Genomic DNA, 22,605 nt, shown 5'->3' with positions numbered 1-22,605 from the left:
GGATTTTGAACACATGCTTTAGTCTTATTACCCTAAGTCCACCCAGGAAAGAGGCTTCATTGTAAGACTGAGTTGTATAAACTCTCTTCCCTACCTGCACAGCTGGGCCTTGGCCAAACAGGTCATTTTAGCCACCTCAATGACCAGGGCACCTTGTGGTACTCTGGGCTCACTATGGCAATTGCACTCAAATCGGGATGGCCGCCCATGGGTTTGTTCAGGGCAGTGTGCAGAATAGGTGTCTGGCTCTCACAGTGCCTCTCATTTACTCCTCTATCATAACCTTATCCATTTTACTCTGTTATATGCGTTCAAGTCCGTCACCTCCACTGCACTGTGAACTCCTTCAAATCAAGGACATCTGTTTTGTCTGGAATGCCCAGCTCTCCACACGGTGTCACTGTGAGACACATGGGAAGCTTTAGTTGGGAGCTATCCGAAAGGTCCCCATTCTAGCCCACCAGAATGGCCCATCAAGTGTGTATACTCTTCTCCTTATGCAGTTCTATTTATTTAAGTCTTCTAAAATTTCTTTTAACAATGATTTTTAATATTGTGCAAGTTTGCACCTCTTTTGTTAAATTTACTCTTCAAGACAAAGTTTAGGCTATTGATTTGAGATCTTCCTTTTTTAAAAATAGATTCCCTCTAAGCATTGCTCTAGTGTATCCCACAAATTTTGGTATGTTGTGTTTTCATTTTCACTTATCCCAAAGTGCTTTCTAATTTCCCTTGTGATTTTCTTCTTCGATCCATTAGTTATTTAGGAGTGTGTTGTTTAATTTTACATATTTATAAATTGTAATCATGTGGATGCTCCCTAAGTATCTCAAATTTAGTGATCAAAATTAAACTAACATTTTTTGGGTCTCCCTTCTCTACCTTGCCTTCTCATCCTATATTCTATAATTTTTTGATATGCATCTCTATTCATTTCCCAAGACAGAAACCCTAGAGTCATCCCATATTATTCACTTTTCTCTTATGGGTATAGCCAATAAATAAATCATCTAGTCTTATTGCTTCTCCATCCTCTCAAAAAATCTTGGCACGCATCCTGTTCTCTATCTTCCTTCTGTGCCAGTGCTATTCTAGAGACTAGGTCCTCTCACTCTCTCTCTCCCAGATTATTGTGATTTTTCACTTCTTAGTCTCTAGTCCCCAACACCTTGCATTCACCCTCCACATTGTCCACAGAATATTCTCACATTCAAATTTGATCATATCATTTTTCTGCTCAAAACGCCATTATCAGTAGAGTAATCCCTCTATTCCTTTGCATGACATACTGCCTTCAAGATATGGCCACTGCCTCCCAAACCAGCTCCAGTTCCAGCTCCATGATGGTTCCCTCTATACCGTCATGCCTTACTCAGTCGTCCCAGAACATACTGTTACTGAACATGTCTTCTCTCTTTCATGCTTCCATGACCTTGAATGATACTACCTCTCCCAGAGAGCTCCTCCCAAACTTGGCATTCTTCCAACTAGCATCTTTCAAATCTCTAGTCAAAATCTGCCTCCTCTTGAAAGCATTCCCTGTTTCCCCAGACAAACTTAGGTGCTTCATCTATGCTCAACAATATACTGTATCTACATCTCTAGTAAGGCAGTTATTTTACTGTATTGTGCTCATTAGGATGTTTGTGTTCCAACTAGAAAATAGTTTCTTGAAGGTAGAGCACATCTTTTATCTCTGTATTTCCAGTGCTAGAGGAAATCTTGGCCCAAAACAGGTATTCCATGACTGAATCTCCCACTGTTCTGTACCCCACCACATACTATATAACAGCATTAAATTTCTTTCACTACCAGTGACTCGAGAATGTTTGTTACCGGGGTGCCTGGGTGGCTCAGTCATTAAGCGTCTGCCTTCAGCTCAGGTCATGATCCCAGGGTCCTGGGATGGAGCCCCACATCAGGCTCCCTGCTGGGCGGGAAGCCTGCTTCTCCCTCTCCCACTCCCCCTGCTTGTGTTCCCTCTCTTGCTGTCTCTCTCTGTGTCAAATAAATAAATAAAATCTTAAAAAAAAAAAAAAAGAATGTTTGTTACTGACTTACCTATTTCATCCCAGTACTTTATAGGCAAAATTAAAAAAAAAAACAGAGACCTAAAACCTATTTTGGCACTGTCAATGAATAATGTTCTTCACACCATAAAACCCTCTTTGTCTAATTCTGATTCCGTAAATTAGCTGATATCTCCCATTCACTTCCCGTGATGGTTAAGTCAACTTGGCTGGACAACTGTGCCGAGATTAATATTGAAATCAGTGGAGTTTGAGTAAAGCAGATTGTACTCCATAATGTGGATGGGCCTAATTCAATCAGCTGAAGGCCTTAATAGAACAAAAACTGACCTCCCCCGAAAAATGAATGTTGCCAGGAGATGGCCTTTAAATTTGAACTGACCCTTCCCTGGGTCTCCAGCCCACTGGCCTACCCTGCAGATTTTGGACTTATTAGCCTTCATAATCACATGAACCAATTCCTTAAAATGAATAAATCTCTCTTTCTCTCTCTCTCTCTCTACACACACACACACACACACACACACACACACACACACACCCTATTGGCTCCATTTTTCTGGAGAACCCTGACTAATACCTAAGAATCTTTTCCATTAGCATAAGCATTAGCTTTTTTATGCTGCTAAAGGATGATCGATTATTTTAAGGGATGAATTCAGTAAATAGGTCCATTGGCTTTTCTACAAGCAGAGCAATTTATTCTATTCTTGTGGGCAAGATGGCACGTATGGGGTATCTATCTGGTGGTGAAAAATGATGGTGATAATGACAGTGAGAGCAGCTAACATTTACCGAGTGCTTCCTCTTTGGCGGTCATTGTGCTAAGCATTTTACATGTTATCTGCAAAATAGGTGCACAGTGAGGACTTTTGAAAAACTGCCCTCAGCTGGGAAGAGCTGCCTCATCACAGGTCACGTTCCCTTTGGGGAGGGACAACCTCCTTCCAATACCGGGGCAATGCAGGAGACCCCAGCTCCCTCCCTAGATTTTAAGACAAGTCTGAAGGACAATCCAGCTTCAAATGGGCCTGTAAGATTGGCTGAAGCCTTGAAGACTATACTGCAGCCTAGCTTCTCCCTCTTCCTTCTGCCACCCCACCCCCCCCACAGTATGAATCCCAGCATCAATCCCTATTATGCGTTCCCCCTGCTCACCTCCGTCTCAGAATCTGCTTCTCAAAGAATCCAACCTACACAACAATGCTGTTGTGAGGATTAAATGAAAGAATCCACAGAAAGTCCTTTGCCCAAGGCCTGACAGAGAGCAAGTATTCAAACGATGGGATTGTTATTATCCACCTAAACAGGTAGGTACTCTTGTTATTCCCTTTTTACAGATGAAGAAATTGAACATAAGAGAGGTTAAGTAACTGACTGACTTATATAGTAAAATTCAAGAGGGACTGCGAGTCCAGGTATGACTGAGTCCAAATCCATGCTCATCCTTATGAGGCTCTCCTGTCTTCTTTCACATCATTCTGGAGACTCCAAATGCAATGTCTGGAGGAAGGTATGTGGCAGGTGGAGATTGGGTTGTTGAAGCAAAGTTCAGGGCCAGCCTGGGTTGGGAGTGAACTACAAGCATGTGCCAACTCCATCCAAGAGGTGAGATGGCAAATGGGAAACAACTAGAAGGCGACAGGAAAACAGTTGGGAAAACGAGAGGGAGAAAACCAGGGCTGTCCCAGGACCAATGTGAGGAAGCAAATGAGAAGGTTCAGGACATATTCCCTGCGAGGACCTGGAACACATCTTTTTTTTTTTTTTTTTTAAGATTTTATTTATTTATTTGACAGAGAGAGACACAGCGAGAGAAGGAACACAAGCAGGAAGAGTGGGAGAGGGAGAAGCAGGCAGCCCGATGCAGGGCTCGATCCCAGGACCCTGGGATCATGACCTAAGCCGAAGGCAGACGCTTACCCGACTGAGCCACCCAGGCGCCCCTTGGAACACATCTTTATGGAACACCTGAAAAAGTCAAAAATCCCTGACACCCACTGCAAAAAAACCCCAAACATGAACCAGAAGAAAATCCAATTCCCCATGTAATATTTAATGGGCATCTACCTACATGATCAATCCCTGTCTTCAAGGAGCTCACAGTCCAGGGTCCTGGGAGTGGAGGTGGGAGTGTGAAGCACACAGGCACACACGCTAAACAGCTAAATTTACACAATGCAGCTGAATGAGGAGTCAGTGGAGAGAGTGAGCTGGCACAGAAGGTGTGCTTAATTCTGCCTGAGAGAACCCTGGAAGGCTTTACGGAGGAGGTGACTTTTTGTTTTTGTTTTTGTTTTTTGAGAGAGAGAGTGGGGGGGGAGGGGCAGAGGCAGAGGGAGAGAGAGAATCCAAAGCAGGCTCCACATCCAGCATGAAGCCTGTTGATGCGTGGCTTAATCTCACAACCCTGAGTTCATGACCTGAGCTGAAATCAAGAGTCAGACGCTCAACCAACTGAGCCACCCAGGTGCCCCGAGGAGGTGACATTTGAACAGGGTTTTGAAGGTTAACAGAGCTCTCTGCAGTCAAGGAGAATGTAAAAAGACTAATCTATTTTCTAAGGGGAGAAAGGACACACGGCTATTTGTTTTTCTCCAGGGCGTGGAGAGCACTCCACAGGGAAGAATCACTGCATTGTTTTGTAATAGGTCATAGGCACTTGGTGGTTTCCATATTTCAACAACTAGGAGAAAATGCTCCTGGTGAATCCTTGTAAATCCAAGCACTTCATCCTTTGACAGCCTTGTCATAGGGCAAAAGAAATGGTCCTTTGAATGTACATGTCCTAAGACTCCAGCCGGAGCCACATGTGCACAGGGAAGGCAGCCTAGGTTCCCTGCAGCTCCACAGGGGAAACAAATGTTCTGCTCTATTCTCAGACAGTTGACCATTCCCGGGAGATGGCTTGATCATTTCTAAGCCATGTGCCCCCCAGAGACTTACTGGAGAGCCCCATCTGTAGGCCCCAGTAGCAGCGCTTGTGTCTAGACTGCAGGAATTCTGTCCTCAGGCTCTGACCCAGAGGCATTTGAAACCACACAGAGAGGGTGGCTCCATGCTGACGGCACGGTTGCCGACCAGGTGCTCTGAACCCGGAAGATCCACTGAGCTGCCTCAGAAGGAAGAGCTGGCCCAATTCCCACCACTGCCAATCCGATGGCAGCTCTGCCCTTGGGAAATACTTGCTGCCGGGATGAAGTCATAGCCGTTACGGTCTTGTTACTTGTAATGTGTGTGCATGTGACACACCGATGCCCCTTAGGGAGACTTCCCAAGGAAGCTTTAAGGAATTAAAAGGAAATGGAAATGGTACTTTCAGCCCCTCTCTGTTAATAACTAGCTTTGGTTAAGTGGTTTTGGGTAAGTCCTTCAGTTACTTAAATTCGGTGTGGATGGTGGGCACCACTGGACCTTTGTGCTTTGTCTACAGATGGACGTCAGCAGACAGGCACAGTGAGCGCCGTCCTCGCCATTCCGTCCTGGACCCTCTCGGACCCAGGGATCAGGGCAGTTTGGTTCCCTCTGCCTGGAACTCTGGGGAACAGGTTTGAACAGCCAGACAGCTTCACCTGTCACTCTGAGGCTTCATCGTCAGACATGTTAAACCCTGGATATGACCTTCAGGTGACAGAAATCTCCCATCCTTGAGTCTTTCTCTGCCTTGCAGTGGTCCTGCCCATTAGAATCATCTGGAGAGCTTTTTAAAAATACCTATGTTGGATGTCCACAATAGCCAAACTATGGAAAGAGCCAAGATGTCCATCAACAGATGAATGGATAAAGAAGATGTGAGATATATATATATATATACATACACACACACACAATGGAATATTATGCAGCCATCAAAAAAACACGAAATCTTGCCATTTGCAACCACGTGGATGGAACTAGAGGGTATTATGCTGAGCGAAATAAGTGAATCAGAGAAAGACATATATCATATGACCTCACTGATATGAGGAATTCTTAATCTCAGGAAACAAACTGAGGGTTGCTGGAGTGGGAGGGGGTGGGAGGGATCTGGGTGATGGACATTGGGGAGGGTATGTGCTATGGTGAGCACTGTGAATTGTGTAAGACTGATGAATCACAGACCTGTACCTCTGAAACAAATAATACATTATATGTTAAAAAAAAAAAAAAAGTAGGAAGGGAAAAATGAAGGGGGGGAGATTGGAGGGAGAGACAAACCATGAGAAACTATGGACTCTGAAAAACAAACCAAGGGTTCTAGAGAGGAGGGCGTTGGGAGGATGGGTTAGCCTGGTGATGGGTATTAAAGAGGGCACGTACGTCATGGAGCACTGGGTGTTATACGCAAAAATTGAATTATGGAACACTACATCAAAAACTAATGATATAATGTATGGTGATTAGCATAACATAAAATAAAATTTTAAAAAAGATACCTATGTCGGGGCACCTGGGTGGCTCAGTCATTAAGTGTCTGCCTTCAGCTCAGGTCCTGATCCCAGGGTCCTGGGATTGAGCCCTGCGTCGGGCTCCTTGCCCTGCAGGAAGCCTGCTTCTCTCTTTCCCACTCCCCCTGCTTGTGTTCTCTCTCTCGTTGTGTCTCTCTCTGTCAAATAAATAAATAAAATCTTTAAAAAAAAAAAAAAAAAACCTATGTCACGGACCACACCCCAGAGATCCAGAGTAAGTGGCCTGGGATGGAGACTGGGAAATCCTCTATTTTTTGTAAAATCTCCCCAGATGAGTCTAACAGGAAGCTATGGTGAGAAGCATTGCCCTAAAATCTCATACCGTTGCATAAAACATAATTTTTTTCAGTGTTATGCCAGAATATAACACCACCAACAAAAAAGTAGTACTGGGTCACCTGGGAGGCTCAGTTGGTTGAGCGTCCGACTCTTGATTTCAGCTCAGGTCATGATCTCAGGGTTGTGAGATCGAGCCCCACATCAGGCTCCATGCTCAGCTGGGCAGTCTGCTTGAGATTCTCTCTCACTCGCTCACGCTAAAAATAAATAATCTTTTTTTTAAAAGTAGTACTGATAATAATTGCTTAAAGTATACTGGCGGGATGCCTGGGTGACTCAGTGGGTTAAGCATCTGCTAGCTCAGGTCAGGGTTCTGGGATGGAGTCCCCCATCGGGCTCCCTGCTCAGCATGGAGTCTGCCTCTCCCTCTGCCTGCTGCTCCCCCTGCTTGTGCTCTCTCTCTCTCTGATAAGTAAATAAATAGAAATCTTTAAAAAAATAATAAAGTATACTGGCTAGCATTTATAGCTTATCATCCTGAAAATGACCTTAGGCTCAGTGAGGAAAAGTTGCCAACCCTGAGTAAGCAGGTCATATGCAGCAGAGCTTGGTCTGAAACACCCGGATTTTATAATTATGTCAGCTCAGCCCCTTTCAGTGCTTCACCCTGACTCCTAAATTACCAAGGCTGTTTTCAGTTATCAGACTATTTGAGGCCCGTGAGACATTTACAGCTGGACCTCCCCCACTAGACTGAATTGGAACAGTGAGGTAATTATCTGAGTAATTCAGGCAATGGAGTTTATTTTTCCTGAATTACCTGGATAATGACCTCAAGCCTAATATGATGGAAAGAAGCCAGAGCTACATTCTGATGGTTTTATTGCCCCCTCAACAACACATTCTTATTTAAAAGGTCCAGATTTAAAGAATTAAACTGTTGAAGCTTGCGTCTTCCTCATTTGCCACAGGACGCCCCATTAATCATCTGGCAAAGATAGCAGCTTCTCAGTGTTCGGGGACCCTGTGGTTGTTGACTGCTCCTCCTGGCTGAGGAACGCAGCAGTCTTGGATTCCTGGCATGGTCTCTGTGTCTCTGGGAGTCATCACCTCAGCTAATGAGGTGACGAAGAGGAAGGCTTCTGGTGTTGAATTTTCATTTCTGCTTATCATTTCTTCCTTAAACTACAGAACCAAACATGCGGAGGTAATTCCTGTTTTCCCCGGGCTGGATGGGCCCGGATCTGTAACATGAAGTACCTTATCCATGGGGCAAGGCCTCACCACATGGAGGCTGGAGAAGCTGTTGCAGCTGAAGGAACAGGAACTCCTTTGCTTCTGCTGCTGTCACTGTCTTCCTCATGGAAATGACCAAACGTCTCAGAGGAAGAGGTGTCTGTCCTATTTCCCAAGGAGAGTTCTTCCTCCTGGGCACTCAGTCATCCCTCCAGAGCCTCGGCTCATCACTCATTCCTGTCTTTCATCTCTCCTCGAGCTTTGCTCTCTACTGCCTCCTTCCCTTCTGCAGATAGGGTTCAGTCTTCTCCAGCCCTGGCAAGTAGGAAGCAAGGTAGCAAATGAGACTGGGGGAGACCAGGCCAGAGCCAGTGGTGGATGAAGTGATACTATTAGGAGATGGGAAGAAAAAAGTAGAAGCCAGAAAATGGAGCCAGGTCAGAGACACTGAGATCAATATAACAAATGGGAACCAAGAAAGACCATGATGCTCTGAGAAAACATGGGTTTGGAATTGAATCCTGGCTCCTTCACTTTCTGGCTATATGATAATCTTTAAAACAGTGATGTTATTAAAATCCACTTCCTGAGGTGTTATGGGGTTGAAATGACTTACTGCATATAAAATTGCTTAAACAAGTTTTATATTACATAATTGTTACTGTTACTATGGCAAAAAAGGAAAAGCTGGCCAACAATGTTAAATGCTTCTCTGGAATCAGGGTGGAAGAGGGAGTAGGGGTCTGTCTTCTAGTCCTTTCCTTTAAACTTTTGAAACTTCTCTCCATGATAAGAAAAGTATTTTACATAGTGTTCAAGAACACATATTTATTCATAAAAATATTGTAGTTGGCACAGCCACTCTGGAAAACACTGTGGAGTTTCCTCAAAAATTTAAAAATAGAGCTACCCTATGACCCAGCAATTGCACTACTGGGTATTTACCCCAAAGACACAGATGTAGTGAAAAGAATGGCCATATGCACCCCAATGTTCATAGCAGCAATGTCCACAATAGCCAAACTATGGAAAGAGCTGAGATGCCCTTCAACAGATGAATGGATAAAGAAGATGTGGTCCATATATACAATGGAATATTACTCAGCCATCAGAAAGGATGAATACCCAACTTTTACATCAATGTGGATGGGAGGGAGGAGATTATGCTAAGTGAAATAAGTCAAGCAGAGAAAGTCAATTATCATATGGTTTCACTTATTTGTGGGACATAAGGAATAGCATGGAGGACACTAGGAGAAGGAAGGGAAAAATGAGGGGGGGTGGAATTGGAGGGAGAGATGAACCATGAGAGACTATGGACTCTGAGAAACAAACAGGGTTTTAGAGGGGAGCGGGGAGGGGGGATTGGTTAGCCCAGTGATGGGTATTAAGGAGGGCACGTACTGCATGGAGCACTGGGTGTTATACAAAAACAATGGATTGTGGATCACCACATCAAAAACTAATGATGTATGGTGACTAACATAATAAAATTTAAAAATATATATATTGTTAAATACAAATTCAAAACCGAGTAAATTTTAAAGATCTAGCAAGTAGAGAGGAGCTCCAAAGGGCTGCAGAAAAGGAAAGGTTTTTAAGGTAGAGAGGTTGGGGGTGGAGGGGAAGAAAATTATTAGCAAAGAATCCATTGAAAATTCATGCCCACCCTGAACTTTAGAATATTTGGAATATTCTAAATAGCTTATTTGGAAAGAGGGTCTTTGCAGATGTAATTTAGGCAAGGATCAAGATGAGATCCTGCTGGGTTATGGTGGGGCCTAATCCGATGAGTGTGTCCTTGTAAGTGGTAGTAAAGGACACACAGAGAACTTGATGTAAAGATGCAAGCAGAGATTGAAGGTGTACTATTATAAGCTAAGGAATACTGGCAGCCTCCAGAAGCTGGGAGAATCTAGGAAGGCTTCTCTCTAGGCTTTCTGAGAGAGTCTGGCCCTGAGTACCTTGATTTCAGACATCTAGTCTCCAGAACTCTGGAAGAATACATTTCTCTCATTCTGAGCCACCTGGTTTGTAGTAATCTGTTAACAGAAGTTCGACGAAACCCATACATGTGCTTATAGGTATCTGAATCCAAAGCTTCACAAAATATCCTTACTATGTGTGATGTGCTTTAATATTTTCTATCAGTGCTGGTTGTGACCCACTAAAATTAATGTCATGACCCACTGATGGGTTGTCATCCACAGTTGGAAAAAAAAAACTGTTCTACTTTGTCTCTCATTGAGGATGAATGTTGAGTGAGAAAGGATATTTGGACTTGGTGATTAAGAGTCAATTCTGGATCATCATTAAATATAAACACAATCAAGAAGCCAGTGGGGGTTGGAGGGAAGAGTCAATGCCGACTAGCAAGGAAATAATTCAAGTAGGGATGGTAGGAGCTGATGGTTAGAATAGAGGTTTGATCATTATAACAAAGACCCAAAGTAGCAGTGGCTTAAATAATGGACTCCTGTTGTTAAAGAATAATTTTTTTTATATAAAAGGTAAAATCTCAACTCTCATACCAGTATAAACTGAATACATGTCAAAGATTTTAACTCATTAACTGATGAGGGATCCAGTAATATATGGAGAGTTCAAAATATCACACTTACACAGGTTAATCAGGAATGCTGAAATCAATTTATAAATACATGTAAAATTGGCTTTTTCCATGGGGCAGGAGTGGGGAACAAGGATGAGGGGAATCGACTATCCCCCCACACTGGACAGAATTTGTTTGCATGGGGAAGAGAATCATTTGGACCACTATCCATTATCTGTAACTTAACAGAGCTGTAAAACAGTTCAAAGATAATGAATGGTAGAGATAACTGCTGGATAAGCTCCTTAGAACACCCATGAATCTTTTTATTGCTCATTTCAAATTATTTCAGTTTTTCCTGGCACTCTCTTATATGAGAATGTAAGTATTCTAGAACCACCGTGGAGCTCCCTGTGCTGGGGGACCAGCTGCTTCTAACTTACTTATTCCTCCTCCGTCCCTAGAGTGACACTTTCATCTGCGTGGACCAAGATAGCGCTCCAATGCCACAACCACATTTCTTTCAACAGGAGGCAGGGAAAGGGGAAACTAATGCCCTTCCCTTTAAGGGTATAACTGAGAAGTTGTACACATGACTTCTGATCCTATTCTGTTAGGCCAGAACTTAGTCGTATGTTCATTCCTTGCTGCAAGGGAGGCTGGCACACGTAGGCTTTATTCCCTGTGGCCATGTGCCTACAACTTGAGGGCTCTCTTCCTAAAGAACATAGAACAGATATTAGAGGACAATTAGTCATAATCTTAATGAAAGGACCTAAACCAGAATCCTGAGTTTAAGGATTACTAAATAATAATGAAGAAATGAAGACAGAACATCTTGGTTACTCTTTTGAGAATTGGCAAGAAAAAGAAGCAGCAGACCAGGAACAGGAAGGGAAAGTCAGACAGAAAGGAAAAGGGACTGGTTTTTCCTGGTCTTGAACTCCAAAGCTCACAGTACAAACGCCATCCCCTGTATGTAGCCTTGCCTAATCCCCAGAGTTAAAAATCTCATCTCCTAAGCTCCCAGATGCCTTGATGTATGCCATTTGCCTCATCACTGATTATTCCTGTATGTCTCTTATCTCTCCTGCAGGCTCTAAGTACCTCCTTTGTCTTTTCAACCGTCACAGCCTCTAGTATCCTGCTTTGCCCACAGCTGACTTCTTTCTCATTTATCACATTCCTCCCTATTGGTCTCTCTTCAGTATGAAGCAAAAGAAGAGTCTAGTATTTCCCTTCCCCTTTCAACAGCACAGAGAGTTAACAGTGGTCTTTGAATAGTACTATTTCCATCTTTCACTCAGGATAACTGTGAGAAATGACTGTTCTCACACCTCAGTGTTGTAAGCAGGAGTTGCTCAGCAGTGAAGTGTTGCTAATATGAAGAAGGAATGGGTGTTCTTTCTTGCTTCTTGTCATGCATGTTTCTGTAGGTTAATGATTTGTTATGTAGCTATTAAGATACTAGGATTGATAAATATGTACAGGGTCCTTTTGCAGTAAAACTGGTTATGATTTGAAAAAAAAAGTGAGACTTCAAATCCCAAGTTTGATAATCATGGCTTCAACTCAGATTTCATTTATATATACAGTAACACATAAGACTTAATCAAAGAGTAAAATGCCTGTTCTACCCAGGACAGTCTAGCATATTAGAAAGTCAGAGGAACTTAAGGGGTGCCTAGATGGTTCAGTTGGTTGAGCCTCAGACTCTTGGTTTCCATTCAGGTCATGATCTCAGGGTCCTGAGATCAAGTCCCATGTTGGGCTCCGTACCCAGTGTGGAGTTTGCTTGGTATTCTCTCTCTCTCTCTCTCTCTCACCCTCTGCCCCTTCCCCCTCCCCCACTTGCCCTCTCTATCTCTCTAAAATAAAATCCTTTAAAAAGAAAGAAAAGGAAGGAAGGAAGGAAGAAAAAAGAAAGAAAGGAAGGAAGAGAGAAAGAGAGAAAGAAAGGAAGGGGAATTTTGAATACACAGTAAAGATACAAATCCTGATCCTGCTACTTACTAGCACACATGACCTTGGGTGAGTCATTTAACTTCTCTGGATGTCTCCCTTCTCATCCATGAAATGGGGATAATAAACCCACCTTGCAGGGCTATTCTGACATATAAGGCTATTGTATATACAATGTCATAAATTCAATGGCATTTATTATTATTTTAACACCAAACCAAGAGTATTTGGATTTTTTGACTGCATTCATCTTTTTTAACCAAATACATGGTATTGCTGTGTAGATACAGCTACAGTCTGCAGAAGATACGTCATGTTTATGTCCATTAGAGACTATATTAGCAAATGCCTCTGCTCAGCCCATCCATCATTTCAGGAAAATTATCAGAAACATCATAATGATTTGTATAACGTAACTAACAGTTCATCTTCCTGTGGAGCGGGTAAGTGGAGATAGGCTTATGATAGTAACTATACAGCTTTTAAAAATCTACCTTTGTTTCTTATTTACTTTGGATGGGGGATCTTTTTTAGACTCCTTAAAACTTTAAGTAAGTCTCAGAGCCCCCAGTTAAAATGACCAATTAAGTTGTATAGAAACTCTTTCCTTTATCCACATGTAATTATAGGGCAGATATTTCAGAATGTATATAAGCGGTGGTATTTTAATAATTTTGTTGAGGCTTGGGGCACCTGGGTGGCTCAGTCGTTAAGTGTCTGCCGTTGGCTCAGGTCATGATCCCAGGGTCCTGGGATCAAGCCCAGCATCAGGCTCCCTGCTTGGCGGGAGGCCTGCTTCTCCTTCTGCCATTCCCCCTGCTTGTGTTCCCTTTCTTGCTGTGTCTCTCTCTGTCAAATAAATAAACAAAATCTTTTAAAAATAATAATTTTGTTGAGCTTTAAGATGTGGTATCAAAAACTGCACATTCCTTCCAGTCAGGGGTAGAAAAATGGGACAGGGAGAGAGGAATGACTTACTTGGCCTTCCTACTCTTCAATAAGGCATTGACCCTTGTCAAAGAGAACACATATACATTCACACACAAACAAGGACTTCCATTTACCTTATTTTCAAATTTAAATTATAGTATCTGGTCATTCATCTTTGTCACAATCCGCCAAATAGTTTTGCAAGAACATGTTTCATAAACAAGCTCTCCTTTCAGCATCGGCCAGGAAGGTTAAGGTTTAGATCCTGTGTGATAGAAAACCTTTTTGTAATTCTCCCCCAAACATCTGTTCAGTCGTTCATCATTAACATCTGTCACCCATTTCTAGGCTCAACCCAGACAAAGCTATGTTTTTCTAACACACTCTATTCCAAATTGTTACCAAGTGATTCCTACTCATACTAATCTTACACAGGGATTGAGAAGACATCTTATTGGATCAAATTCGTCCTCTCCTAATGCAGCATCTACCCTGCAGCCTTGGCAAAGAGCCAGTGGCTCAGAGGAAGGGAAATTCCTCCTTACATGCTAACACTTTCCTGCCTCAAATTGGTAGTTACACTGAAACTTTTAATTCTCTTTAACCCTTCAGGGTTAGCAACATTATCTCATGCATCCTATACATTTGTGTATCAAACTTTGGCCCATCAGGCCCATCCTATACCGTATTCAAGCCCCAGTGGGGTTGCTTTGCAAACTAGCTGAAGTAAGAATATATGAAATGTTTTCTAATACTTGACCCAATTATTTGCATAAAAAGGCAAGAAATGTTGGCTCATTTGGAAAGAGCAGAGTGGTTAAAAGCATGCAGACCTGAAATGATATCTTAAAAATGTCAGTTAGCTTTGGACACTTTAGTTAATGACTCTGGGCCCTCATCTACTTAATGGGGAAAATGGGTACATTATTATTATATGAGTTAAAAGAGACATTGTATGTAAGGTGCTTGACACAGTGCCTAGCACATAGCAAGCAACGCAGTGGTAACTCTTGCTATCATCACCATCATCATCATCAAAGAAGTAGAAAAAGACCAGAATGGCTTTACCTTGCGCTTTTACTCTCAGCATGTCTTTTTCCTTTCTGCTTAACCAGAGTTTCCTGAATGCCTCTTATGGGCTCAGACATGTGCCAAATAGTAGTATGAATGAGATAAATTCCTTCTCCTCAAGAAGCTCTCTCCTTAGTAGAGGAGAGAGATAGATCGATGACCTACTTCAAATCAGACTGTGGTAAGTGCTATACAGTTACAAGTAAAGCTCCACACAGATTATTTGAAGATGTTTTAACACCAAATCTCTGTTTTTCTTATTAGAAGACTTTAATTGAGGCTCATCTTACACAGCAAGTTAGGAATTTAAACCCCAGGGCAGACCTTTCATTTCAGTGGGAACCTAATGGTTATAATTTAGGTCAATATTTATAATGTCAGTAGTGCAGGAAGCCGGGAGAGAAGGGTTTCACCTCTGTTTCCATGAATGTTTTAAAAAAAGATAATAATGAAGAAGGCCCCCAAACTGAACCAGATTGAGAAACTGAATTATTCTTTTTTTATTTCCATCACCAAATATAGTGTAAAAAAGATATGAGCAAGATGCCATGACTCATTAAAGCCAATTTGATATTATAAGGTTGCTAAATATTAATATCAATCTCTACCAACCAGTATCTGTCTGTCTGTCTGTCTATCTATCATCTATCATCTATCTATCATCTATTTTTTTTCCTTCTTAGAGATCAGAGAGTCCTATGGATTCCATTTTCCATTGAAGGTAATCGTAAGGAAAGAGTCCCTGTGGGAATTCGATCCTGGCCATAGCTATGGGCCCCTTTCCCACATTATCTGGGGAAAGGGCAAATGGAGCTGAGCACCTTCCAGATCTGTATCCTTCTGCTGTTGTTCCTTCATGGGTCCCTGCCCTGGGGGCCTAAGTCTTATGTGGGAGATAAGTGTGTCACACTGAAGACATGACATATGTGCTGAGACTAACAGATGGAATCTGAGTTCCTCAGAAGAGAGGGAGGGGGCAGACAAAGACTTTCTAGACAGAGGGAACTGCTTGGGAGAAGAGGGGTGCAGGCTCCTGATAGCTGGTCTGTAGGGGGAGATGCAGAATGGGAGTGGGGAAGAATGGGCCAGGAGCAGGTCCCCAAAGAGAGCACACATTCCTAGGAACGGGTGAGATCCAGTCCCCAAACAAAGACAACTTCCTAGGAACAAGTGAGATCCCAGGCCCATTCTAGAGACCCCTCAAATGTGTGCACTGAGGTCCACACGGGCCACATAATGCCATGTCTTCATGGAATTTTCCCAGTGCACAAATTGTTCCCTCAGGCTTTATCAGCCAGTGATATATTTCTATCCTCCTTCAACAGATTAAAAAATTGAAATTTATCAGTTGTGTATCTTTGGGTATTTTACTGAATTCCTCTGAACCTTTATTTCCTCATGTCTAAATGGAAAAAACAGCACCCACATCTCTGAGTGCCCACGAGCATTTATGTACATTGTCTGGTACTAAAAGGCACTCATCCATGCTCATTCCTTTGTGTCCTAGGGTTACCCACGAGGAAGCAATAAGAAATCAAACCCAGGTGTCCTGACCAGTAGGTCACGTGTGCTCTGAGGCATCCTTCTACGTCCATGCACACCCTGCAGACAAAGTGCAGCTGGTAAGTCCCAGATGAACTGCCACCATGTTCACATTGTGAAGCTGGGAGGTATGTGTCCCTTACCCTTCAACCCACCTACTTCAACAAACCCTGACCCTGCCAGCACATTCCTGTGCTGATCCCTACCCAACCCAGCACCCCTGCCTATGGGGGCTGAGAGGAGAATCAAGCTAACTCCAACAAGTCAGGAAAAAATATCACCCCAAGGGAGGTCTCAGCCATGAAGTCAACTGGGAGGGGAAACCAAGGACAAGTGACACTAACAAGAGTGGATTTTTCAAGATGTGTTTGTCTTATAAAAAAAAAAAAATTACAAAGGCAAATCAAATAACCAAAGAATGCATGATCTGTGAGAGAGAAAAGTAGGAAACCGAGTTAGAAAAGGAAGGGGCTGACTAAAACCACTTGGGAAATAGAGATGTGTCTAAATCAACCGGCCCTAAGGACTTGCTGCTGAGATGCTTGCAGCCAAGTGGACTCCTTTCCCTGAGAGTCAACCTGAGATTAGAATCTTGTTCTCGAAGTTGGTGACATCTTTGAAACTTGATTTATTGTTTCCCCCTCAAAGCCTTCCTGTGCTGCAGTCGCAGGCACTTGGTTTCTGGGTCTGGATGTTGCCCTCCTCCCAGGCAGGATGTCAGCTCGGTCAGGTAAGAGGGAAGCGGATGTGCGCACGCCCAGGATGCGCATGCCCAGCTTCCGGCCCACCTCGCCTTGGAGCTTGGCAAACGAGCAGTCCAGGGCAGAGTGCGGGTAAGCCAGGTGCATAATGTCTGAGGCTCTGTAATGTGATACATCCGATCTGTCTAACCACAGAATTCACAGATTGTTTTAATGTGATCAGATCACACTCTGTCCCTGCTTGCGGCCCTTCTGTGATATCCCATGCCCCCCAGAATGCAACCCACAGTCATTAGGGGCCACGAGGCCCTGCATGGTGGCTCTGAGCTGCCTTACCATGCTCACTTTGTGTCACTCTTCCCCACCAGGGCTATGTCACAGCTGTGTTTGCCTTCTGACAGTTTGCTGGTGACTCCCTCCTCCTTCCCGCTCACAGTCTACACTTAACGCTCTGCCCTCTGCCTGGCCGCGGTCGCCTCACTCTGCCTCGCTGGTGCCCGCTCCAAATCTCAGTGTTATTGTCTCTCTCTTAAAGAGGGCTTCCCTGTCTCTCCATCCTAAGTAGGTCCACCCCTATGATGCGCTCACAATAGCCCAGTCTTCTCCTTAGTGGCTCTTGTTCAAATGCGTGCGTGGAGTTATTTGTTCAATGTCTATCGCCCCGTCTCTGATAGACGGAGGCATTGACTACATCTATTTTATGTGTATTGGATACTGAGAACCTCACAACAGCTCCTGGCTCAGCACAGGGTGTGACAAATGTTCAGAAAGTGAATGAATGGCTGGTTTGAAGAGAACTTCAAGCTGATTGACTCCCACAGCTGATGGCTTCTGACCAAAATCAGCTCAGGACAGAATATCAAATTATTAAAACTGCCTGTAACTGAACTGAATTAGACAAAATGGTAGTTTGGCCAGACTGTCTTCTCCTTCTATCCAAAGAACCGTGTTAAAGGGAGGTCACTGGAGTAGCAGTTCGGTAAGCTCTGGCACTTGGTTTCAACTCAGGTGGTGAGCTCAGGATCATGAGATCAAGCCCCGCCTCTGGCTGGTACTCAACACGGAGTCTGCTTAAAATTCTCTCTCCCTCTCCCTCTGCCCCTTCTCTCTCTCTCTCTTTCAAATAAATAAATAAATCTAAAAAAAGGGGGTGGTCACTGGGCTGCAAAGTTATAAAGAACTTTGAGAAAAATAAGCCCTATTTTTCAAAACCAGAAAGCCACTAATCAGAAGTTTTCTGGGAGAGCTGGTCAACTCAAGTTTCTTTGTAGTCATACAGCCATCCATGTAAATGCTAAAATGTCAGAATTTAAAGTTGTTATTTGGAAAAGAAGCAGCTGCATCTCCAGAGAAACCCACAGCTCCTTGCTCACATGGGGTAGTAGTTTCCGGTGTGATCCTGAGAGGCCCAGCTGTTCCCATAACTAAAGGCAACTTCCAGTCATTCCTTTGGTTTTCCACTGATTATAAAATATTATTATAAAGGCAGTGCATGTCAAGTCATGGTCATTTATGAAAACCAGGAGACTGCCAGGGAAAAGTAAATAAAGAGAAAAACTCATGACTCATGTCTGTCTCCCTCTACTGAATCAGGACTGGGTTCACGGCCAGAAACTGGAAGTTGCTCTCTCTGTGTACCAGAACCGTGCTAGGCACATAATAGATCCTCCAGTCAGGTCTACCGGTGCTCAGACCCTGTGGGCACATTTTCTACAACCTCCAGAACTCCCCTCGCTTTCCTCCCAACTTCTGTTCTATTTAGACGTAGACTGTCCTCTGACCTACAACAGTATCTCCAAGCTAGAGTCTTCCCTCCTTTCGGACAAGGCATTTGTATTCAATTTTCTACTTCCTAAGAACTGTTATTCAGACTATCTCATTCCCATCTTTGGCTGACTTGGATAAGAGTCTTCATTCAAGCCTCAGCCACTTTGGGTCCACCTGCCTCCCCTCAGCCCAAGCCCCTCTATGAAATTTGAAAGAGTGAATCCCAGAGAAATGGGATACATCAGTTAGCTGCCACCAGCTGACAGGTAACAGGCATGGTGTCCCAGGCCTGGCTATTAAACTCCCTCCAAACATGAATGACAGAGGAGGAGAGATTAGTGCACACAATGCCACTACCTATGTTTTTTCTAGAAAGACAGTAAAAATACAACCCCCAAATACAATAGCATCAAGGCACAGATTGGTGCTTACTTTTCCTGATCTGAATGAATTCCAGATTGCTTCTCTCAACTATTTTATGTTTTCAGACCTAAGTTAGAAATTTCTTCCCTTCTTCCTAAGGATAAAAGACGTATGTAAGAGTTGTTAAGAGCTTGGACTTTGGAAATTCTAGGTCCACCTCTGAGTAGTGGGGGAAAGCTATGTAACCCCTGCAAGCTTCAGTTTCCGTTTGCCAAGATACAGAAGATGAGAGTGCAGACAAAGCTTGCCCACTGGGATGTTGGGGAACTCACCTGCCCCAAATGAATTATATTTCCAAAGATTAGATATCTTTTCAAAACAGCTTTTCCTGCTACCATGTGATTCAGATCCAGCATCTTCTAGATATATTTCTCCTCCTTCCTCCCTCTTCCTCTCTTGCTCTCTCCCCCTAATGGATTAAGAGATGAGATGTCTAATGTTAATTTGCACAACTGCAGTTAAAAAGTGTAAAAGAGGGGTGCCTAGGTGGTTCAGTCGGTTAAGCGTGTGCCTTCAGCTTGGGTCATCGTCCCAGGGTCTTGGGATTGAGTCCCGCATTGGGCTCCCTGCTCAGCTGGGGGCCTGCTTCTCCCTCTCCCTCTGTGCTCTCTCTCTCTCCCCCTCTCCCTCCCCTGCCCCTGCTCTTTCCCTCTGCCCCTCCCCCTCTCCCTCCCCTCACTTGTGCATGCACGCTCTCTCTCAAACAAATAAATAAAATCTTAAAAATACACACACACAGGGCACCTGGGTGGCTCAGTCGTTAAGCATCTGCCTTCGGCTCAGGTCATGATCCCGGGGTCCTGGGATGGAGCCCCGTATTGGGCTCCCTGCTCCGCGGGAAGCCTGCTTCTCCCTCTCCCACTCCCCCTGCTTGTGTTTCCTCTCTCGCTATATCTTGCTGTCAAATAGATAAAAAAAAAAAAAAAAATACACACACACACAGAGGACTGAAAGTCAGATTGGATTCTAGTCCTTCTCCACCTAGACACAGAAACTCCAGTAACTCACCTAACTCTAGACCCATTTCCTCAGCTTCCACAGTCCCATCTTGCACTTTGTATCCTAGCGATCATAAAATACCCATAGCTCTCCCCACATATTGGTCTGTTTTCTACCTCTTTGGCTCAGTTAGGGTTGCTTTGTTTTGTTTTGTTATTCACATAAAACTTTGTGAGTGAAAGTATCTTATAATATATGTAATATATAATAGACACACTGTTATATATAGTTTTGTGATAGAGATTGGTAGATCATTTTATACATATATCTAGACAGAAAGATGGTTCCCTGCGCTAACCTCAGTGCATGCACAGTACTTGGCACATTCTAAGTGTATAGTAAGTGTTTATGGAATAAATTAATGACTGAGAAAGCTGAGAGTCCAAATGTAGGGATGCCTGGGTGGCTCAGTCGGTTAAGCGTCTGCCTTCGGCTTGGGTCATGATCCCAGGGTCCTGGGTTCAAGTCCCAGGTCGGGCTCTCTGCTCAGTGGGGAGTCTGCTTCTCCTTCTGCCTCTGCCTCTCATGAATAAATAAATAAAATCTTTATAAAAAAAGAATCAAAATGCAGCAGTGGTATTAGGTCAATTGTCATTTTCATATTTTTTCTATAAGACGCATGTATTTTTTTGTTGTGGTGGTAAGAGCACTTAATGTGAGATTTACCCTCTTGACACATTTTTAAGTGCACAATACAATATTGTTAGCTGTAGGCATGGTGCTATACAGCAGATCTCTAGAACGTTTTTGTCTTGCATTATTGAAATGTTATACCTGTGGAGCAGCCATCTCCCCATTTCCCCCTAACCCCAGCCCCTGGCAACCACAATTCTACTTTCTGCTTCTAGGAGTTTGACTTTTTTTTTTTTTAATATATCATTTTCCTTTAATATTCAAATCCACATTGACAAAAGTGGCTCATCATTTTTAGAACAATTAATTTGACTTTCAAGCTAAAACATGTCCATTTCAAAACTGTGTCCACAATAGATTCACCAACTCTTCTGTCAACTCAATGTTAGCATTGGGTTCAAAAGATATTGTGTAAATTGAAAAGGAGTTCTAAATTTACCAGTAACCAAAAAAAAAAAAAAAAAACCTTCAAATTTCTCTTGTCATTTTTGCAGCCAAATTATATAATTTTGTTAATTGCACTGGCAATTTTCTGCATATTGATTTCCATTAGAAAAAGGCATAAAATTATTATTATTGCTCTATGTAATGGAATTTTTAATTTCAGCAAATTCTCACACTGGTTTTGCTGGGTCACAAATAAGCTTTTTTTTTCCACAACACTTCAAATTTAGCCTGTTCTTTTGTAGTGTGATATTGTATCACACTAACATTTTTTGTCTTTGACTTAATTTTGTTTCAAGAAAATCTTGAATTAGAGTTAACAATACAGGGACACCTGGGTGGCTCAGTCAGTTGAGTGTCTGCCTTCAGCTCAGGTCATGATCCCAGGGTCCTGGGATCGAGTCCAGCATTGGGCTCCCTGCTCAGCAGAGAGCCTGCTTCTCCCTCTGCCTGTCACACCCCCTGCTTGTGCTCTCTCTCTCTCTCTCTGACAAATAAATAAATAAGATCTTTAAAAAAATAGAGTTAACAATACCGTAAATTTTTACAAAACAGCTCAACTGATAAGTACTGGCAAAAAATCCCAACAGATCATTGACTTCATTGCTCTCCTATTTTGTTCAACAGATCTGTAAACTGGCAATGATTCACAACATTTACATATATATACTAAAGAATTTTAACAACTGCAAACATGACACTTTTCACAGAGTATGCTTCAGAAGCTTAGTCCAAATATTTTCAATATATATCATAGAGTGAAAAAAATAAAGTCTCAGTCTGTTGTTCAAAATTCCAAAATATCAAAATTATTTTTTAAATCTAACGTAGCTAGAGCATCATCCATCATGATAGGAACTTTTTTTCTTTTATTTTATTATGTTAATCACCATACATCACATCATTAGTTTTTGATGTAGTGTTCCATGATTCATTGTTTGCATATAACACCAAGTGCTCCATTCAGTACGTTCCCTCTTTAATACCCATCACCAGGCTAACCCATCCCCCCCACCCTAGAACTCTCAGTTTGCTTCTCAGAGTCCATAGTCTCTCATGGTTCGTCTTCCCAACTGATTTCCTCCCCTTCATTTTCCCCTTCCTGCTATCTTCTTCTTCTTTTTTTTTTTTAACATATAATGTATTATTTGTTTCAGAGGTACAGGTCTGAGATTCAACAGTCTTACACAATTCACAGCGCTCACCATAACACATAGCCTCCCCAGTGTCTATCAACCAGCCACTCCATCCCTGCCACCCCACCAATCCAGCAACACTCAGTTTGTTTCCTGAGATTAAGAATTCCTCATATCAGTGAGATCATATGATACATGTCTTTCTCTGATTGACTTATTTCGCTCAGCATAACACCCTCCAGTTCCATCCATGTTGTTGCAAATGGCAAGATTTCATTTTTTTTGATGGCTGCATAATATTCCATTGTGTATATATATACCACACCTTCTTTATCCATTCGTCTGTCGATGGACATCTTGGCTCTTTCCATAGTTTGGCTATTGTGGACATTGCTGCTATAAACATCGGGGTACACATACCGCTTAGGATCCCTACATTTGTATCTTTGGGGT

At 42.8% G+C, this 22,605-nt stretch overlaps 2 long non-coding RNA genes across 2 annotated transcripts in view; one reads left to right on the top strand and one right to left on the bottom strand.

Annotated features, from left to right (window-relative positions):
* Nucleotides 1-2,022: 2,022 nt before the first annotated feature.
* LOC135362356 (uncharacterized) overlaps nt 2,023-22,605 on the top strand; it is a 66,311-nt gene continuing 45,728 nt past the window's right edge. Inside the window, exons 1-4 of the long non-coding RNA XR_010406933.1 lie at nt 2,023-3,340; nt 5,464-5,657; nt 16,015-16,129; nt 16,698-16,779. This is a non-coding gene — a long non-coding RNA (uncharacterized LOC135362356). The remainder of the gene's footprint in view (nt 3,341-5,463; nt 5,658-16,014; nt 16,130-16,697; nt 16,780-22,605) is intronic.
* Nucleotides 13,417-22,605, bottom strand: part of LOC135362357 (uncharacterized) — a 39,882-nt gene continuing 30,693 nt past the window's right edge. The window contains exon 4 of the long non-coding RNA XR_010406934.1: nt 13,417-13,701. This is a non-coding gene — a long non-coding RNA (uncharacterized LOC135362357). The remainder of the gene's footprint in view (nt 13,702-22,605) is intronic.

This window comes from Mirounga angustirostris, unplaced genomic scaffold (assembly GCF_029215605.1).
Source record: "Mirounga angustirostris isolate CCGP_5_RB_7025 unplaced genomic scaffold, mMirAng1.0.hap1 SCAF_13, whole genome shotgun sequence".
NCBI lineage: Eukaryota > Metazoa > Chordata > Mammalia > Carnivora > Phocidae > Mirounga > Mirounga angustirostris.
Note: the sequence above shows the minus strand (reverse complement) of the source record. Positions and strands in the feature narration are given on the sequence as shown.